This window comes from Microcebus murinus, chromosome 12 (genome assembly GCF_040939455.1).
Source record: "Microcebus murinus isolate Inina chromosome 12, M.murinus_Inina_mat1.0, whole genome shotgun sequence".
Classification (NCBI taxonomy): Eukaryota; Metazoa; Chordata; class Mammalia; order Primates; family Cheirogaleidae; genus Microcebus; species Microcebus murinus.
This window is the reverse complement of record NC_134115.1, coordinates 5,513,625-5,533,750: the sequence shown is the minus strand read 5'-3', so window position 1 is coordinate 5,533,750 and position 20,126 is coordinate 5,513,625. Positions and strand designations below refer to the sequence as shown.

The 20,126-nt window shown below is 44.4% G+C and overlaps 1 protein-coding gene across 6 annotated transcripts in view; it reads left to right on the top strand.

Annotated features, from left to right (window-relative positions):
- The first annotated feature begins 16,498 nt into the window (after positions 1-16,498).
- SPIN1 (spindlin 1) overlaps positions 16,499-20,126 on the top strand; it is an 86,871-nt gene continuing 83,243 nt past the window's right edge. For 2 of the 6 annotated variants that reach the window (XM_076008477.1, XM_012738522.3), the window contains exon 1: positions 17,545-17,666. The gene's annotated coding sequence lies outside the window, so the exon portion shown is untranslated. The other 4 variants (XM_012738525.3, XM_076008478.1, XM_012738524.3 and 1 more) reach the window with 4 other exon arrangements.

Sequence of the window (20,126 nt, the reverse complement as noted above, 5' to 3'; positions counted from 1 at the left end):
ATTTAAAGCTGGTCAGCCAGGAAGCACAGGCCACTGTGTGGGTTGCAATTTGTCTGAAGTGGGGACAGTGTTGTGGGACTGAGCCCTCAGCCTGTGGATCTGGTGCTTCTCCAAGTAGACAGGTCAGAATTGAGCTGATCTGAGGACACCCAGCTGGTATTCCCTGGAGAAATTTTAGTTGTACTTAGCCTGAGGAAGAGGGAAAGTGCCACAATTCACCCATACAAAATAGATAATTTGAATAGCTGCATAACTATTAAAGAAATTGAATTTATAATTTAAAAACTCTCAAAAAGGAAAAATTCAGGGCCAGATGGTTTCATTGAGGTTTCTACCAACTGTTTAAAGAGTTAACACCAATTGTGCACAATCTCTTCCAGAAAATAGAAGAGGAGGAAACGCTTCCCAACTCACTTTATGAAGTTCGTATCACCCTAATGCCAAAAGCAGGCAAAGAAAGCTTGAAAAACAAAAGCAAAACAAAAACTACAGACTAATTGAAAGGGGCAGCCTTGCAAAAATAACAGGAAAATACCTAATCCCACAATTTCCCCCCAAACGGTTAAATATCCATTCTACTAGTTCTCTCACTAAGCAGGAAACCAAGTCTTGGACTTTGACATCCTTGCGGTTTTTGTTTTCTACCTGCTGTGGCTTTTGCTATCAACTAACAGCATCACAGTGTTTTCTTCTCTTCATCCCCTGTAAAATCAGCAAGCCACTTGGCTTCACTGCTGGCACCTCCCTTCTCTTTCTTTGGGCTGCCATGTGTCTCTCTGCTCTCTCCCCCACCTTCTCTCTCTCTCTCTCCCTGCCCCCTGCCATTCTCTCTGTCCTTCTAAATGATAAAATAAATTTTATTTGTATATCTTAATATCTGCGTGAGAAATCTTTGTCCACTCGTGCACTGAGCACCTACTAGCCTTCCCACCCTAACACTAATATCTCTCATGAGTGGAGGTGCAAAATTCCTTAATAAAATATTAGCAAATAGAATTCAACAATATCTTTTTTAAAATTATAAACCATGACTGAGTAGAGTTGATTCCCAAGAATGTAAGCCTAGTTCAATATTTCAAAATCAATCAATGTAATCCACCATATTAACAGCTTAAAGAGGAAAAATCACATGATCATATCAATTGAGGCAGCAAAAGCTTTTGATAACATTTAATACCCATTAATGATAGAAATTCACAGAAAAAAGAATAGAAAGGAACAAATTCAATTTGATAAAAAGTATCTATAAAAAACCTGCAGCTAATACTATACTTGATAATGAAAGACTTAATATTTGCCCTTTAAGCTCAGGGACAGGGAAAGGATGCCAACTCTCACCAGTCTTATGCAACTTAATGCTGAAAGCTCTATGCAATGCATAACATGAGAAAAAGAAATCAAAAGCATACAGATCAGAAAGGAGAAATAAAACCGTCCCTATTTGCAGATAACATAATTCTCATATGTAGGAGATCCCAAGGTATTTTCCTTTAAAAACTTTCTAGAATTAATACAAAAGTCAATTGTATTTCTACATACTAACAATGAACAGGTAGACATCAAAATTAAAAATAGAAGTCAGGCACTGCGGCTCATACCTGTAATCCCAGCACTTAGGGAGGCCAAGGCAGGAGGATCCCTTAAGCCTAGGAGCTTGAGGCTGCAGTGAGCTATGACTGCACCACCGCACCCCAGCCTGGGCCACCAAGGGAGACCATATCTCTGAAGGAAAGCAAACCCCCCAAATTAAAAATACAATGCCATTTAAAATTAGTCAAAAATACATAGGTATAAATATAACAAATATGTACATGTAGTTTGTATGCTAAAAACTACACAATTTTGAGGAAGGACAGTGAAGATCTAAATAAATGAAAAGATTGATAGAAGATTGACCATAGTAAAAATAGCAACTCTTCCCAAATTGATTTACAGGTGTATGTAATTCCTATCAAAATCCCAGCAAGATTATTTATAGATAAAGACAAGATCATTCTAAAATATGTACGTAAAGGCAAAGGAACTAGAATAGCTAAAGCAATTTTGAGAAAGAATAAAGTAGGAGCAATCAGTTTACTTGATTCCAAGACTTATAGCTACCATGATCAAGACTGTGTATTGGTAGAGGAATAGACACATATAGATGAACAGAATATAACGTAACAGAGACCCAGAAATAGACCCACATAGTTATACCCAACTGATTGGGCAAAAGCAATTCACCAGAGGAAAGATATGTCTTTAATAGATGGTACTGAAACAATCGGACATCCATATGCAAAAAAATAAATCTCAACCTAAGTCTCATGCCTTATAGAAAAATTCATTCAAATGAATTACAAACTTAAATATAAAATGTAAAACTATAAAACATTTAGAAACAAATCATAGGAGAAAATCTTTAGGATCTAGGGCAAGACAGAACTTTTAGACTTAATGCCAAAAGCATGATCCATTAAAAGAAAAATTGATGAATTGTCGTATCAGTCTCTTGGAGCTGCCATAACAAATGGCCACAATATAATGGTTTAAAACAACGAAAATGTATTCTTTCACAGTTCTGGAGGCTTGATGTCTGGAATCAAGGTGTTCGCAGGGCCATGCTCCCTCTGAAGGCTTGAGGTGTTCCAGCAAGTGTACAGCAAGTATAACAGCGACTGGCCAGGGAAAGAACCCAGCGGCCCACAGAGGAGCAGAGAATCAGCCTTTATTCCACCGGGGGCTCAGAGGGGCATGCCACCAAATTCTGAGCACCACTTCCTTGTTCTCCAGTTTTAAACACTTGGTGGGATTCAAAAAGCATCCAATCCAGCAACAAGCTTTAATATCCTATCAGCAGCAAGCTTTAATATCCAATCAGCAACAAGCTTTAATATCCTATCAGCAACAAGCTTTAATATCCAATCAGCAGCAAGCTTTAATATCCAATCAGCAACAAGCTTTAATATCCAATCAGCAACAAGCTTTAATATCCAATCAGCAGCAAGCTTTAATATCCTATCAGCAACAAGCTTTAATATCCTATCAGCAGCAAGCTTTAATATCCAATCAGCAACAAGCTTTAATATCCAATCAGCAGTGAGTTCAGCCCTGGGGCCCTGGGGTGGAGGGTTTTCTCTGTCAGAGGGCAGAATGTCTCTTACATCTCACAGCCTCTGGTTGTTGCTAATTAATCCTTGCTTTCCTAGGTTTGCAGACATAGCACTCCGATCTCTGCCTTTGTCTTCACATGGTGTTCTCCCTGTGTGCGTCTCTGAATCTCTCTCTTCCTCAAGAGACACAGTCATCAGATATATACAACCTTATCTTAACTTGATTATATCTGCAAAGACCTTATTTCCAAATAAGGTCATATTCACAGGTGTCAGGGGTTAGGGCTTCAACATATATTAATGCTTTGGAGGGACATAAATCAATCCGCACAGTTAGACCTCATCGCAATTAAACACTTTTCATTTGTAAAAGATCCTATTAAGAGAATGAAAAGACACACTAAAGAGTGGGAGAAAATATTTGCAAGCCATATATTTAACAAAAGACTAGTACATAGAATATATAAAGAACTCTCAAAACCCAACAATAAAAAAACTAAACAATCCAATTATAAAATGAGTAAAAGTCTTCAAGAGATATTTCACCACCGATGACAAACAGCACATGAAAAGATACTGTGATGATTAATTTTATGTGTCAACTTGGCTGGATAATGTTATGGGCTGAGTGTCCCTTTCCCCAATTCACATGTTGAAGTCCTAACCTCCAGGAGCTCAGAATGTGACTGGATTTGGAGACAGGGCCTTTAAGAGAAAATCAAGATAAAACAAGGCCTCAGGGTGGGTCCTAATCTAATGTGATTGGTGGCCTTGTAAAAAATGAGATTTGGACTCACAGAGAGACATTAGGGATGTGTGTACACAGAGTGAGACAATGAGACAAGGACACAGCAAGAAAGTGCTCATCCACAAGCCAGGAAGAGAGGCCTGACAAGAAAACAAACCTGTCAATGTCTACATCTTGGGCTTCTGCCCTCCAGAACTGTGAGAAAATAAATTTCTATTGGTTAAGCCACCCAGGCTGTGGCATTTTTATAATGATAGCCCAAGCTGACTAATATACCACCAAGCCCAGATATTACCAAATATGCAGGATTGAGGGTGATCTGGCTGCTATATCTGTCATCCCATACATGGCCAGGGTGGATCGGCTGATCTGGCTGCCTCGGCAGGTGTTTCCTTCCTCCCTCCCCACTGCTCCATACGTGTTCCTCCCAGAGCTGCATGCTCAGTTGATCAAAAGGACAACCTTCCCTGCGACAGGAGGATGGTTCTCTGGTCAGTAGTGTATAAGTACCTAAGGTCCCTTGGTAGGACCTTCAAACAAGCTCTCAAGGCCCATTTGTAGAAGAATATGAGATTCCAGACACATCCAAATAAGGCACTGTGTATGGCAGTCTGTCTTTAAAAACTAAAACTAAAATTTAAAAATTATAAATATGCAATGAATCAGGAAAATATACCTCATGACTAATAGGAAAAATGATTAATAGAGACAGATCCATAAATGAAAGAGATGTTAGAATCAACAGACAAGGATGTTAAAACACCTGTTAAAAATATTCTCCAAATGTTCAAGAAGCCAGAGAGAAGCATATATACGTACATAAAAAGAGATATGGAGGCCGGGCGCGGTGGCTCACGCCTGTAATCCTAGCTCTCTGGGAGGCCGAGGCGGGTGGATTGCTCAAGGTCAGGAGTTCAAAACCAGCCTGAGCAAGAGCGAGACCCCGTCTCTACTATAAATAGAAAGAAATTAATTGGCCAACTGATATGTATATAAAAAAAAATTAGCCGGGCATGGTGGCGCATGCCTGTAGTCCCAGCTACTTGGGAGGCTGAGGCAGAAGGATCGCTCGAGCCCAGGAGTTTCAGGTTGCTGTGAGCTAGGCTGACGCCACGGCACTCACTCTAGCCTGGACAACAAAGCGAGACTCTGTCTCAAAAAAAAAAAAAAAAAAGAGAGATATGGAACATACAAAAAAGACCCAAAAGGAACTTTAAGAAATGAAGAATACAATGTCTGAGATAAAAAAAAAATGCACTGGATAGGATTAACAGCATCTTAGACAATGCAGAGGAAAAGACTAGTGGACTTGAAGACCAAGCAATAGAAATCATCCAGAATGAAATACAGAGAAAAAGACTCAGAAAAATGAGCATAAAAAGGAATAATTGGGCTGTGTAGGATAGGTGGAAGGAGGAGAGACAAAAAAATATTTAAAGAAATAATGGCCAGAATGTTTCAAGTTTGATATAATCTATAAACCCACAGCTCAAAGTAACAACAACAAAACCCAACAACCCCAAGCAGTAACCACAGGAAGAAAATCACACCAAGGCACATCACAATGAAATTGCTCAACACGGGTGATGAAGAGAAAACTTCCATGCAGTCAGAAGGCAAAGAATGCAGACAAGGATGTCAAAGGAAGGAGCGTGGGGTCAAAGGGATGCTTCCCTCTCCTCCATTCTCCTCCTGGACCAAACTCACAGACGGGTGCCTGTGAGGGACAAACGGTGATGCAAACTGGATAAGAACCACTTATTGTGGTTCGGAGTCAAGAAAAGACCACCTTAGAAACCGAATTGGGTCAAATTGTGAGTCTTAATTGACTGACCAGGACTACTTCTGCCCTCCAGAGTGGCAGGCACAGAAAGTAGTGATGAGCTAGGAAAAACAGCCCCTTTGTAAAGGCAAAAGCCACACTCTAAAAATCTAATTAGCAAGTACATTTACAAAAGGGAGAGAAAGCATTACTCTTACATTTTGATCTTGTTTTAGCACAATGGGGCTAGCCTAGGGGGTTGGAGTCTAGAGATGGGTTTTGTAGGAGTCACCAGCTGTAGCTAAGATTCAGTGGAGAGGGAGCCTTTGAAGCAGCCTAACTATGGACAACAGTAATCTTAGTTGAAATACATCCTGCATTCTGTGATCTAAGCCAGGGCACATTGCACTAGGTACACGGAGCATGCCAGGCACCTCAGGGATCCAGGACACTTCGACCCTAGACTAGCGGCTATATCTTATGGGCAGTTGTGCCATGCGCCACCACCCTTCTCCTTAGTTTTTGTTTTGTTTTGTTTTGTTTTTTTTGAGACAGAGTCTCACTTTGTTGCCTAGGCTAGAGTGAGTGCCATAGCGTCAGCCTAGCTCACAGCAACCTCAAACTCCTGGGCTCAAGCAATCCTGCTGCCTCAGCCTCCTGAGTAGCTGGGACTACAGGCATGCGCCACAATGCCCAGCTAATTTTTTTTCTATATATATTAGTTGGCCAATTAATTTCTTTCTATTTATAGTAGAGACGGGGTCTCGCTCTTGCTCAGGCTGGTTTCCAACTCCTGACCTCGAGCAATCCACCTGCCTCAGCCTCCCAGAGTGCTAGGATTACAGGCGTGAGCCACCATGCCTGGCCCTTCTCCTTAATTTCTAAACAGATAAGAGTTAACTGAAATTTTCCACTCTCCAAGCAAGCAAGCCTAATACAGAAGCTAATGGCAGTTCCTGGCTACCTATGGTCCCTAGGCGCTAACACCACACCCTGACTGCCAAGTTAATTTTTCTAATCTGACAGGTAAGAAGGGTGTCACCTTTCCCCCTCACTCTGTGTGTGTGTATCTGTGTGTGTGTGTGTGTCTCCCCAAACTGTATTGAAGTGATTCCTGTTTGGAGGACCTTTGAATTTGTTGCTGTAGAGTCAGACAGAAGCTCAGGGAAACACCGAACCCAAGAAAAGTCCAAGAAAAGTCATTTCTTAAGAGCCAGAAAAAAAAATTCTCTATGTAAGGAGGTTAGTTACTATCTTAAATGGGAGGCAATGCAATGCAATGGAATCATCAGAGGCGAGAATTAGGTAATATGTAACGTGAGGCATCAAGGCATGGACTAGAAGACCCCCCTGGCCTACCGATATGTGTCATGGGAAGGCCCCTCCCTGAAACATTCATGTGTGAGCACATGGTTGTGTCTTTGTTGTGTAAATGTGTTTCAAACCAAGAAGATTTAAAAATAAGTGTAGTCTTGATGAAGTACATCAAACACATAGTATCAATTATTTTCCTATTAAATAGCCCATCTACACTTGATATTTCAAGTAATTTTAAAATTTAAGAGATTTTGGGCTCCATAGTCTTATGATTTCAGCTTATATTGTGCAATCAAAGAGCTGATTACACATTTTTATTTTAAAGAAAATTTTACTCTTTGTAAACACTGTCAGACCATTCAGAAGAATTTAAAAATTATTAATTTGTGAAGATTGCTGACTCCTTGGGAAAATTTTGTTTGCTAATCAAACAAAGGAAGTTCTTGCAGAGGAAATCAAATATATTATAAAATGTTTAAGGGCACTTAAGTTGTAAAAGTCCCTTCTTAAAATTTATTTAAAAGTTTCACTAGTTATACAAATAGAATAATAACAATTATAAGTTTAACTTAAAGAAGAACTAAGATTTTACATTCTTTTTTTTTTAGCCCTTCTGAAAGTGGGAATTTAAATTTTTGAATTCTATCATTTTAAATTTGTAACTTTGATAAAACAAATATTGATTTCCAAAACAAAGTCTGCCCCTTCAGGGTAGCCTGAGTACGTAGAAAGACCTTCTCTCAAGGACTTCCAAAAATGGACTTTGAAATGAACAAACTTTCCCATCAAAAGAAATACTCTGTCCATCAACAGTGGCTGTCTCCAAACAGTAAAGGGGCAGAGGGAACTGATTTTGTATATTTCTGTTATCATTTGTATCTTTTACAATAAATATGTATCACCTGTGTAATAAACAAAACAAATTCCATTGTCCCTCTTTTCCTCCCCAGGATGTCTCCAAAGCTCAGCAAATCAAGTTGTTTCTTTGCAGTTGTGGGGGCAGGGCCCCAGAGCACCTCCTCCCACTGTGGAGTGGGCTGATTCACTGGAGTACAGGAGGTGAGTAAGGGTCAGTATGCAATGATTTGCCTTCTACTGCTCCAAGAAGAGCTTCCAGGGGTCAATTGACATTTGTTCTTGAGAATCAGAATCCATTGCTCAGATTGACAAATTCTTTGTCTAAGGCTCCTCCTGCCATCAAGACAGCTTAATCATTAGCACAAGGCCTTCACACGCACTCTAGCCAGGTGTTTCCTCTATGCCTGTGCTGTGAAGCGTCTGTGAAGATCCATTGATGTTTACCATGCTAATCTCCAGACCTCCGAGTTCCCGCGCAGGAACTCCCAGCTACCAACTCACTCCCAACTCCCGTGTCTGAAGCAGTGACTTCTAAATAGTGGGATTTGAGGGAAGAGAATGTTGACATATGTAAACTAAAATAAAATTTTAAGGCTCACCCCCCACCGGCTGACTGAATAGACCCCTCATGGCCAAAGGAATATCCTAAAATTAAATTGTCTGCCAGAAGGAGGGCGGTCAGACATACCTTATGCCCGCCCCCCTCCTTGGAAACATCCTTTGTAAACCATTAAGAGGCCTAAGGGTATGCAAGACAAAGCTGCAGGTCCTCAATTTACACGACAAATCTATGTCCAGTGGCTTGTCTCTGGTAAACAGCTCCTTATGTTAAAACATTCCAAGCCTTTAGACAAAGCTTCATGTCTTTAACCAATTACAAGCCAAAGAATCTTTAAACACACCTATAACCTGTAAGCCCCCCCCCCTTGAGATGTCCCACCTTTTTGGGCCAAACCAATGTATGCCTCCCACGTATTGATTGAGGAACTTATCTGTAACCCCTGTCTCCCTGAAATGTATAAAAGCAAATTGTAACCCAGCCACACCGAGTACATTTACTCAAGGCCTCTTGGGAGTGGCTCCCAGTCATGGTCCTCAAATTTGGCTCAGAATAAATTTCTTTAAAATTATTTTACAGAGTTTGGCTTTTTTCCGTTGACACACATTTAATTTAATTGACATCTAAGGCAGAGAAAACCAACTAAGCTTTGCTGTTTTTTCATATATGGATTAACAGTAATACCCCCCACCCCCGCCACCAACCACACACACATTAGAAGTTCATTCATTCATATATGGGGATGCATGCTCAACAGGTTTTTAACTGCCAGATCAAACACATTTGGAATTCATCAATGTACAACATTCCAATGCTTCGGCCTCAAAGGAGGGTTGATCAGAAGACTGAAGATTACAGACAAAATTCTTGGCTTTTGGCTTATACAATAGGCTTCTGAAATTTCCAGACAGAGATTTCAGTTTGAGACAATGTTTTGAAGTCTGCAATGTCTGTTTGAGACTCAAATACCAAATCCCTGCAGATATATTCACTTTGGGGATATGGAAAGAATAGAGGAGACTAGCCCTGCCCTGCCCTCCTGTGATAAAGATGCCATCCTCACCCATCAGGAGAAGATTTGTGATACTATGAAAGGTAGAGGGCTTTGGTGAAGCGAGCTGAAGCGAGCCATCCCTGGGTCAGATTGGCTGAGACCCAAGGTCAGCAGAACGGGAGCCCATTGCTTGTTACCACAATTAGCAGGACGTGGCTTGTTGACTGGCCGAAAGAACTGTTTCTCTGGGCAAATGGCCAAGGACTTGTGGTCGCACTCGAGCCACGGTTGTCTGGTATCCTGCACGCGGTGCCAGGCATTGCAAGATGGCCAAGGACTTGTGGTCTCGCACTCGAGCCGAGAGTGTTTGTTATCCACAAGCAGCATCAGGTATCAAAGGGCCATGTCTTGTGGAAGGCCATCTCTGATGCTTTGACTGGAGAAACAGGTGTTGTTGGCCATGGGAGTCACGTACCAAAAAGTGGCTGGAAAAGTAACTGGCATGAGAGAATAGCTGCGGGACGCTCACCCAATTAAATAGTATAAAAATAAAACAACTGGAGCTTTATGGTGCTGCAGTCTTCAGCCACATCTCTGTCTCTATGTGCTTTATTTTTCTGGGACTGCAGGTAACTCTGTCGTGTCTGCATCTTATGTCTGTGTCCTATGTGTTCATCCCCCATTCTGCAATTGGGCTACGACACTTTGGGCCAGGGCTTGAGAGTGATCATTCCTGATGGGAGGCCTCTCTGGCCCTTGGCTGCCATTGTCTGGGAGTTAGTGTCTTGGCTGAGTCTCAGGTGGTGTCAGTTCAGTCCTGGCCTGGCTGCAACTCTCTAAGTACTATCCAGGATGTGTACTATCTGCTGGAATGCCAAGGCTCCACTGCCTGTGCCCTAGGCCTAGCACTCCGCTGAGGCTGGGTGCTTACCATGCACATACTTACTAAAGCCAGGAGACGACCCAACCTTGGAAGAAAGCTGTGAAAATAACCACCCCCACGGTCATTGTTTGAAAGCACTGTGGTTTCACAGATTGAATCTATACTGTAACAGGCTGATTATTTCTAGTTTTTATACTAGAGAAGTGAGCACTTATACTTTTATACTCTTAGGGCAAATCTGGCTAGGATTGGTCTTTGTACCATAACCTCCTAAGCAAGTATGCAAACACCCACAAACAGGCATATGTGCACACATGAAGAGAGGAACAGACATTCTCAAACACAGATGCATGTACAGAACTAGTAACCCTTTGGAAAACTTATCCCGTGTTTTCGAGAAGTCATCTGTGGACTGACTATATAGATTAATATTTAAACTTGATAGAGAATGAAAGGGGAAGATTCTGAATATTTGACAAGGTAAGCTACATTAAAAACATGTGAAAATGCTAAAAAGACAATATAAAAATTAACCTTTTCTAGTACTTAAAGTTATATTCTATAATTTTAAGTTTTAAACAACAAAAAATGTTTCTGAACATGAGAGGCAAAAAATGCATTATTTCAGTAGAGGGATGACCTTTCTGAACAGAGTAAAAAATGAAGAAACAATACAGGAAAATAGTGACAAATTTGCTCATATAAAATTTTGAAACCACTGCAGGAAAAGTTTTTACCCAATTTTGTGTAGCAAAATAAAGGAGTTTCACCATACAGTAGAAATATGTAGCTCTTCATAGAACTTATTTTGATCCTTGACATAACTGTAAGAGTGGGTAAGGGGCCAGGCATGGTGGTTCATACTTGCAATCTCTACAAGAAATACAAAAATTAGCCAGACATGGTGGTGCACTTCTGTATTCTCAGCTACTCGGGAGGCTAAGGCAGGAGGATCACTTGAGCCCAGGAGTTTGAGGTTGTAGTGAGCTGTGATGACACCACTGCAATCTAGCCCAGGCAACAGAGCGAGATCTTGTCTCAAAAAAAAAAAAAAAAAAAAAAAAAGCGAGTAATGGGAGTTTAAATTCCCCTAGTATATTGGTATTCAACAATATATTGGTCCTTAACAACCTCCATGTCCTAATAAATCCACATGACCCTCAGTAGTCTCAGAACAAACTACATTCATTTATGATAAATAGTTGTTGAACTCTTACTGTGCCCTAAAGAGTATATTGATAATGAAAACAGATCTTGTCTCTGCCCTTTGGACTTTATAATGGGGTGGGGGAACAGAGAGTACACAAATTGACAAATCAATATTGGTATAATTACAAAGGGGAGCAGTGCCTGTTGATCTCTAAGGGCCTTTAATTCAAACTACTCTTTATACCAAGGAGTCATATTTTAGGGTGAAATTTCCAGAACTCCTCAAGGATGTAAGTAAGAGAATAAAAAAGTGGCCAATACTTGTGCGGATGGTCAGGGGAGGCTTCTCTGAGGAGGCAGCATTTGGAAGCATTTCTGGGCCTGCTGTGCAGATAAATGACCTGGAGGGAGGCAGGCATGAGCCAGGGAGATGGAAAGAGTCTGCAGGGCTGACCAGATGGCAGAGCTCTGCGCCTGCTGTTTCTTTCTTAGAGTCCTTCATTCAGTCAACATTTCCCGAGCACCATGTGAAGTTCCCTCCACGCATGTAATCATTCTTGTGTATGTATACTTTGTGCCTCCTCCAGGGGCTAATGCATAATGAGATCTGTGGAACCAGGGAGTGGAAGGGTGTTCTGGTTGTATTCATTCAGACAGAGACAGTTTCCATTGTTTGAGAGAAGCCGGAGGGGGCATGGCACTGTAATTTGAGGTTTGGTGGAGGCCTCAGGAGCAAGGCATTAAGCTATAGTATAAAATGAGTGTGGAAAGGGGCTGCCTTTTGAGAGATAGGGTTCCTTGGAGGAAGGGTCTTCCTTACCCCTGTACCCTGCTGCTAACTGACTTCCAGAGAAGGAGTCAGGCTAGTGTAAGGTAGAAAAACATAATTTTCCCTCTACCCTTTCTGAGTTTGTAGTTGAGATGGACCTCTGTAACAAAAGACAGATTAAGGAGGAAAACAAACAGAAGTTCATCAACCTGATGCATACATGGGAGAGAAGTGGGAGAAATGAGAAAATCTCAAAGGTAGATCTCAACGAGGTGGCTTTGACTTCAGACTTGAATCCTCATTCCCTGAAACCAAGAATAAAGGGCATGGGGAGATCACTCCACCCTGTGGCAGGTGGCCAAGAAAAGCTGGGTGAACCAAAGCAGGGCTTGTTATGCACATTTAAGTCTGTGCTTTCTCTACTGACAAAAGTTCTTAGTAATTTAGTCTCTCTCCCTTCCTTTGGTGGTACAGAGAGGGAGACACCTTTACAAATGCAGATTTTCTCTATAGATATAAATTTCTCTTACAAAAGGGTAACTTTTACTGTTTACAGAGCTGCTTCTATGTCTGCTATTTCCCAAAATAATCAATTTAGAGTAACCCTATGCCAAAGAGGCATATTTGGGGCAGCACTCTCTGGTCTCCTACAGTATATTTTGAGGTGGTGTGTCCTGAGCCATTGGCTCCCTCCACCTTTAATGGAAATGTTAAATACAATTTCTAGGCGGCCATTGTTTTGGACTGAGCTCCTGCACTAGGCCCCAACAGATGAAACCAAGATGGAGTCACCCATGCTTTCATCCCATGTCAGCAAACTGAAATTAAGTAATTTATCTGACCCTCCAGGAACTCAGGAGACAGATATAATAGTCAAATGCCCAGACGGCAGTTTTAGCCAGCATGATAAGGGCTTCTTCTTTGCTTAACTTTGAAATTACCAATCTGCTTTTTGTTCCTGAGTTGTGCTTTTTTTAGCCTTTTCCTCCCGTCTATAAATACACTGCTCCCATTGCAGAGCAGAGGTCTCTTGAACCTCTTCTGATTCTGAGGGCTGCATGATTCATGAATTGTTCTTTGCTCAAATAAACTCTGTTAAATTTATTTTGTCTAATGTTTTCCTTTTTTCAGGAAGAAGCTTTAGTGTGGCATCCAGTGGTCTGAGGCTTCCTGGGAAGGAAGCTGCACAGGCCCTGCCACTCAGGACTCAACCCAGCAAGGGGACTGGGATAGTGGGAGGCAGGGTCAGAGCTGGGGCTTTGGGCCCAGGACTTGGTATGGCTCCTATAGAGCACACCGGGTTTATTTTTTAACCAGTTACTTCCCCTGGAAGAATAACTTCTGTGTTAGAGTTGTGGTGTGAATAGAGGCCCTGAGTGGTCTTCTGCTGTGTCTCTAATGAACCCCTTCTCTCATCAGGCTGTTGCCTGGCAGGGAGATACAGTAGGGAACAGAGCAAAAGGGCTGCCCTCTAGGAGCTTATGAGAAGAGATATGATAATGTGATAGAGGGCAGTATAAGGCATGGAGCACGTTCTAGCCATTGCCAGCCTCCTGGAATACCAGCAAGTGGGCAGACACCTAGAGAGGCTCCCAGAAGGGCTGGGGTGCTCTGAGCTTCTGACCCTCCTCTATCTGTGCTCTCCTTATCTATCCCTCCCCCTCTTTCTAGTCTCACTGCTGACCATCCAGGCAGGTGCTGGTCACCACTGCCCTGACCAACAGCCCCAGTCCCCCATGCTTCTCCTGTAGAGAGTATCAACTGTGGCTCCCAGTGAAAGATCTGGCCCTAGGGCGTTACCAGAATCAACATAGAAGAGCAGTAGCCTCTGTCCCAGTAAGGCCATCATATTATCAGGATTCACACAGTAGGTGTCTTATTCCATTTTCTGTTGCTTATAACAAAATACTTAAAACTGTGTAATTTAAGAAGAAATTTATTTTTTCTAGTTATGGAAACTAAGAAGTCCAAGGTTAAGGGGCTGCATTTGCTGGTGGAAATCTGCAAAGTCCTGAGGTGTGCAGGGTATCACAAGGTGAGGGGACTGAGTATGCTCAGGCGCTCCTTATAAAGCCACGTCGCACTCCCATGATAACCCATTAATCTGTGAATGGATTAATGCTTTTATGAGGTCAGAGCCCTCATGATCCAGTCACTTTAAAGGTCTCACATCTCAATATTACCACATTGGGGGTTAAATGTCAACATGAGTTTGGAGGGGACAAATATTCAAACTATAGCATTAGGGTTGCCCAATCAGAATATCCATAAACCTAAAGCCACAGGGGTGTGGGGGAAGCAGTGGGAGACTCAGCATGAATCCCAATCATATTGAGGGCCAATATGTTACTATCCACCAAGTTTGAGAATCTTGAGTAGTCCCAGCTTAAGGACCCTGCAGCAGGTAAGGGTAGGCTGACTGATCTGGGAACAACCCAGGTAGCCACAGGGGAGAGAGCATCCTTACCTACAAGGTACCTGGTGGACCATCAGGCTGACCCACCTAGAGGTTAAGCCAATGCAAAGAATTATTCATGTGCTTGGCGTATATACTGAGTACTGAATACACTTTGTTGTGCTGAATAATTCTGTGATAAATATAACTAATTTGATAAGGATCCCAGGGATCATTTTCCAATTATTACATCAATACCAGTGGGGTGAATATATCAAGTTTCACTTTAGATGTAACCCCTCCCTCCCCTCAATACCTTTGACATCTCTTCTTTCTCCCACTACATCACAACATCACAACTATATTCATCCTTGGGGCAGAAATCCTTCTCACTAAGTAGGAGCCCATGAATCCAGATTTAAAAAAGATAGGCCTAGTATAGGCTAAGGCTTTTAAATGTCAATTTGTATTTAATAAGCTCGCTGGAGAAGGAATAATATATGTAGGCCCTTTGACCCAATCTCCAGAAGTAGAGTGTGGTTGAGAAAGTATTTAAAACAATTATATATTTGAGTTTCTGGAAATATTTGGTTAGCAAGTTGGAGGAGATGTGGGGCTGCCTGGGAAGTTGAATCAATGTGGTTTAGTACCTAAAAATTCATAAAATAACTTGGACTCTATTTTTCCAACTTTTTATTTTGAAACGTTTTAGTTTTTCAGAAAAGTTGAAAAAACTGCACAATGAACACACACAGTACCTATCACCTAGGTTCACCAAATGTTAACATTTTGCTACATTTGCTTTATTTCCATATAAAATATCTCTGTTTCTGAGCCATTTAAAAGTAAGTTGTAGCTAGTAAGACTCTTGACTTTAAATGATTCAGTACTAATCTCCTAAGAACTAGGAGTTTCTTGTAAATAGCCATTGTCACACTTAAAAATTTAACGATTCAATAATACTAACACATAATGCATACAAAGTTTGCTGATCCTCTCTGGAATCTCTTTCATAGCCTTTTCTTCAATGCAGTGTTGGATCAAAGGTAACTTAATGGACTTGCTTGTGGTTTCCTTTGTCTGGATAGATTCCCTAGCTTGATTTTTTGAAGCGTCCAGACTCCAGTGAAATTGTTTTGTTGAATGTCGCTCAATCTGAACTTGTCTGATTTTTTTCCCACTTTGATATAGACAGACATCCATTTTTGACATTGAACATACTAATGAGCAAGGCCTTAGATTTGTTTGAGATATTTATAGCTCTGGAATACGACTTTCTGATATAGGGCTGGGTGACATTTTGGCCGATGGATTTTTGATAGCTCCCAAAGAGATCATCACTACAGGCAAAATTTAAACCAGGGGCTGAGGAAGTGGGAAGAAGGTGTGGTAACACCTTTGACTTTGGAGACATTTTTGGTTGCTAAGGTTGGGGGAGGAGGTGTACTACTGGCCTCTAGTGGGTAGAGGGCAGGGATGCTGCCAAACATCTTACAAAGCACAGAACACCCCCGGGAGCTGAGTTGTGGTGTCCAAAGCATTAACTGGCCCCAAATGTCAATATCGCTGAGATGGAGAAACCCGGGGTCTCATCAATAACTCTGAAGTATTCCAACCAGGGGGCTCTTCGGCACCTGCCTTCTTCCCATCGCTCCTTGTTCCCGAGATGCTCCACTATGTAACATTAAAGAGAATTTCTCCTCACCAATAACCCACTCTCTCCCTGCAAAATAACTAAATAATAACGCATTAAACACATAAATTGAAAACTAATACTTCACAATACCTGCAATCTGCTAGGTACAGTGATACGCTTCTATATCTCTCTATTGAAATTCGCCCTCTAGTTGGTCTATGAACGTCCTGTGCCCGCCAAGTGTGTCATCTGAGACAAGCACTTCAATTTGAGCAGGCACTCATCAATCTTATATGGAAGAAAAGGTGCGAGTGAAATCCCAAAGAGCACTGCTAACTAACAGTTGTGCTGCAGTTTGAGCGTACGCAGTGCTTTCCAATAACACGTTCTGAAATTTGACCTGACGACACTCTGGAGAGGCTGCGCCGTCGCAATCGAGGAACCAGGTCGGCGAGCGGCTGGAGAACACCGGGCTGGGGAGGGAAGAGCGCCCGGCTCGATTCTGCCTCCCTGTCCCGCACTTCGCAGGAGTACAGCCGGTTCTGGATGCCTCTCTCCCCCTTCCCTCCAAACAAAACCAAAAAAAGACTCAAAAGGCATCTTGACTGAAACGGAAGTCATCTGAGTTCACGTGCGGCCACGGGAATTTCTGGCTCCTAGCCTCGTCTGTTTGCAGTGGAGGTGGACACACGTTTCTGGCCTTGCTGAAGCCACATCCCGTCCCCACGCAACCTGGGACAGGCAGGTGAGGCCTCGGAGTTTCAGCTCACCTGAGCCGGGGGTTCTGCGGGAGGCAGCCTGCGGGTGAGCGGGGCGACGCCGCCGGTCTCTGCGCAGTGCGGTAGAGAGGAAACGTCTCTGGGGGGTCACAGGAAGCAAATCCATTCTTTGAAAGGGCTGGCGTGCTGCAGGCCCGAACTGGCGCGTTGGAGCCGAGCTGCGGAGCCCTCGGTGGTGCAGAGCTCACGGCCGCGCCACGCCGCCCAGCGGCGCCAGCCTCCGCGGTGTGCTCGCCTCAGGACGACCAGCTGCGGACATCCCGGGACAAAGGGCCTGCCCTTTCTCGAGTCCTCCTGCTGCCCGAAAACGGAACCTTTCCCAGGCTGACACCTTCCGGGAGAAGCCGCGGCCCCGCAGGCTCCCGGGCCCCGGAGCGCAGCTCTCCACCCAGCCCCGGCGCGCACCTGGCCGCCCTAGGCTCGCGCCCCGCCCTTCCGCCCGCCAGGTGAGCGGCGCCAGGGCTCGCCCCCTCAGGCCCCGCCCCTCTCGTGTGCGCCTGCGCAGCGCAGCGCGGCCCGCGGTGCGGAGCGCCGGGGCGGCGCGGCCGTCGCAGTTCGGCGGGCGCAGTGCGCGTGCGCCCTGGCGGCTGGGGGGCGGGCGGCGGCCGCGGCGAGGGAGCGGGGGCGGGGAGGCGCCGTCTGGCTCGGGCTGGGGCCGGCGGGAGCTGGAGCGACCGACGGTGGAGCCCGTGGGGCCTGCGGACGGCGGCCTTCGCGGCCGGCAGGTGAGGCCCGTTCGGAACGGGCGTGGGCCATGAAGGGCAGTGAGAGGCGGCGACGCGGGCTGGAGGCGGGCCGGGGGTCGCGGCCTGCCGGCCGTGGGCGCAGGTGAGCGCGGCCCGCGCGGGGCCCGGCGGCGCATTGTCCGGCGGGCGGCGCCCGCACAGCGCCCCCTGCCGGCGAGGCCGCGGCGGGGACCGGGGCGGGGCGGGCCTGGGCCTCCGGGCGGGCGCGCGCTCCTTTGTTCGCCGGCCCCCGCTCCTCCGTCCCCCATTCCCGCCGCCCCCCGCCAACATGGCCGCCGCCCTCGGGACCCCGGTCCCCCGGCCGCCGCCGGCCCCGTAGCGCGCGCTTTGTTCGGAGCCGGGCGGGAGGCCACGCGGGGGGCGGCGGCGCTGCGCAGTCGGGAGCGGGGAGGGGCGCTGCGCCAGAGCGCGGGCGAGGAGGGGAGCGTTGCATAATCCCGGCCGGCGGCGGGGGCGGGGCGGCGGGGGGAGGGGCGGGACCCCGGCGCGGCGGGGCGGGTCGCCCGGGGGACGCGGGGCCTGCCCTCGGGCCACGCGTCCGCGGCAGGGGGTGCCGCGGTCCTCGCTGGCTGCGGGCCCCGCGGGCCGGCGCGTTTCCACGACGCCGGAACGCCCACCGCGGTCCTCGCGCCCGCTCCGCCGTCTGCTGGGTGCCCACCTCCTCGCCGCCCTGCTGGGGCGCGGTGGGCCGGTGCGGGCTTCGGAGAGACACGCACTTTCCCTCTCCATCGTGAGTGACCTTGGACGTGCTCGGCGAGCAATGCGTTGAGAAGGATTGTGCGATGCGGGAACTGCGCAGCGCCTCGGCTGGGCTTTCTCGGGCCGCTGCCTGCATCGATTGTGCGTTCTCGATTTTACAGAGGTGCGTTTTGAGTAATGGCTTCGGTAATAGATGTTCCCTACGCACCTCAAAGTTTGTGTAAGAAATCGTTTTTATGTTTATTTGCTTTTTGTAATTTGTGAATTGGATTCCAGGTTTTGGAGAAGATTGCCCGTACATGTTGAAGTGTTTTTACTCTTGGCAAATATAGGTTGTTTGGCTGTTTTAGCGTGCCCATCAAAAAGCAATACAAGGTACATTTAAGTGTTTTAAAGGATTTCACTGTATAATGTGACTTGTGCCAAAAATGACATAGGTACAAAAATGCAAATACCTGTATGATTTTTTTTCTATTCGAATTTTCTGGAAGGAACTCTATGCAGTCTGAAAGGATTGATGGAGAGCACAGTAATTGTTTCCTACATAGCTTTTGTTAGGCAGTGAAAATTTAACTTAAACTTGGGGGCTTATACCTGGATATATTGAGTTTGTGAACACTCTTAGAGGTGAAATTTTGGGAAGGACAAGTGAAAGGAGGCTTCTTTCAACCTCCCCACCACTCCTCACGGCTTTAGTTAATGGGCAAACACAAATCGTAGTAGCTAGTAATTTACAGAACCTTCATTATCAGATTTGATAATCGTATATTAAGGTACGATGTGTTTGTGTCAAAATTGTGGGTAATGGGTATATTCGTTTCTTATGAAAAATAAAGTAGGATTTTAAAATTTATAATCTTTGAGTAGCTCAATGGTTACTGTCAAAATGGTTATGAAATGAGTCAGGCAGAAGGGCCAGTATATGCTTTTAGTATCTCTTTGTGCTTAATTTAAGATTTTTAAAAAAGATTTTCATTGATTTTCAGAATTTGACTTGTGCTATTTCTGACAGTGCCTTTAATTACCAGTTCAGAACAGAGTAACAGTAGAGGATGTCAATAACTTAATTTGGGAATATCTGAAGCAGTGTTGCTTAAGGTGGCATTCTTTGTGATGCAAGTTTAAAGAGATGCTGTGGGAGGAAAAAGGATTCCTTGCTCACGTGGGAAACGATGCTATGTTTTTTCCTTCTCCCCTTAGGGTCACAGTTCACATTACCATGTTGGAGGCTCTGAGAAATACTGCCCTACTGTCCCACAACCTTTTTTTGTTTTTGGTGTGATTTCTATGAATACCCTTGAAATCCAGGAAACAGTGGATGTTGCCTGGAACAGCAGTTTGGATATTTTGGTCATTGGTGTCTTAACAGTGCACACAGATACAACTTTACTGGCCGCACTCCCTATTTGCTAGTATCTTTTTTTCTACTATGTTAGAAATACATGGAAAGGATACTACTGTTTCTGAATAGTTTATCATGTGGACTATTTAGAGGTTGAAAATTATGCCCTGGGGCATTTCTTTGATTTAACCTTTAATGGAATCTTAATTTGCTAAGGGTGTTTAGATGTAAATACTGTATATTTATTGTATTCTTAATTAAATGTTTTCTTTTCCTTTCCTTGAATGAAAAGCAGTTGGAAGAAGAGAAGCAACTATTTTGCCCAAATAAGACATTGTAGTTGATGTGAAAAGAATGTAGGCTCTGGAGTTAGACATGGTGTCAGCATGGCCTTCCAA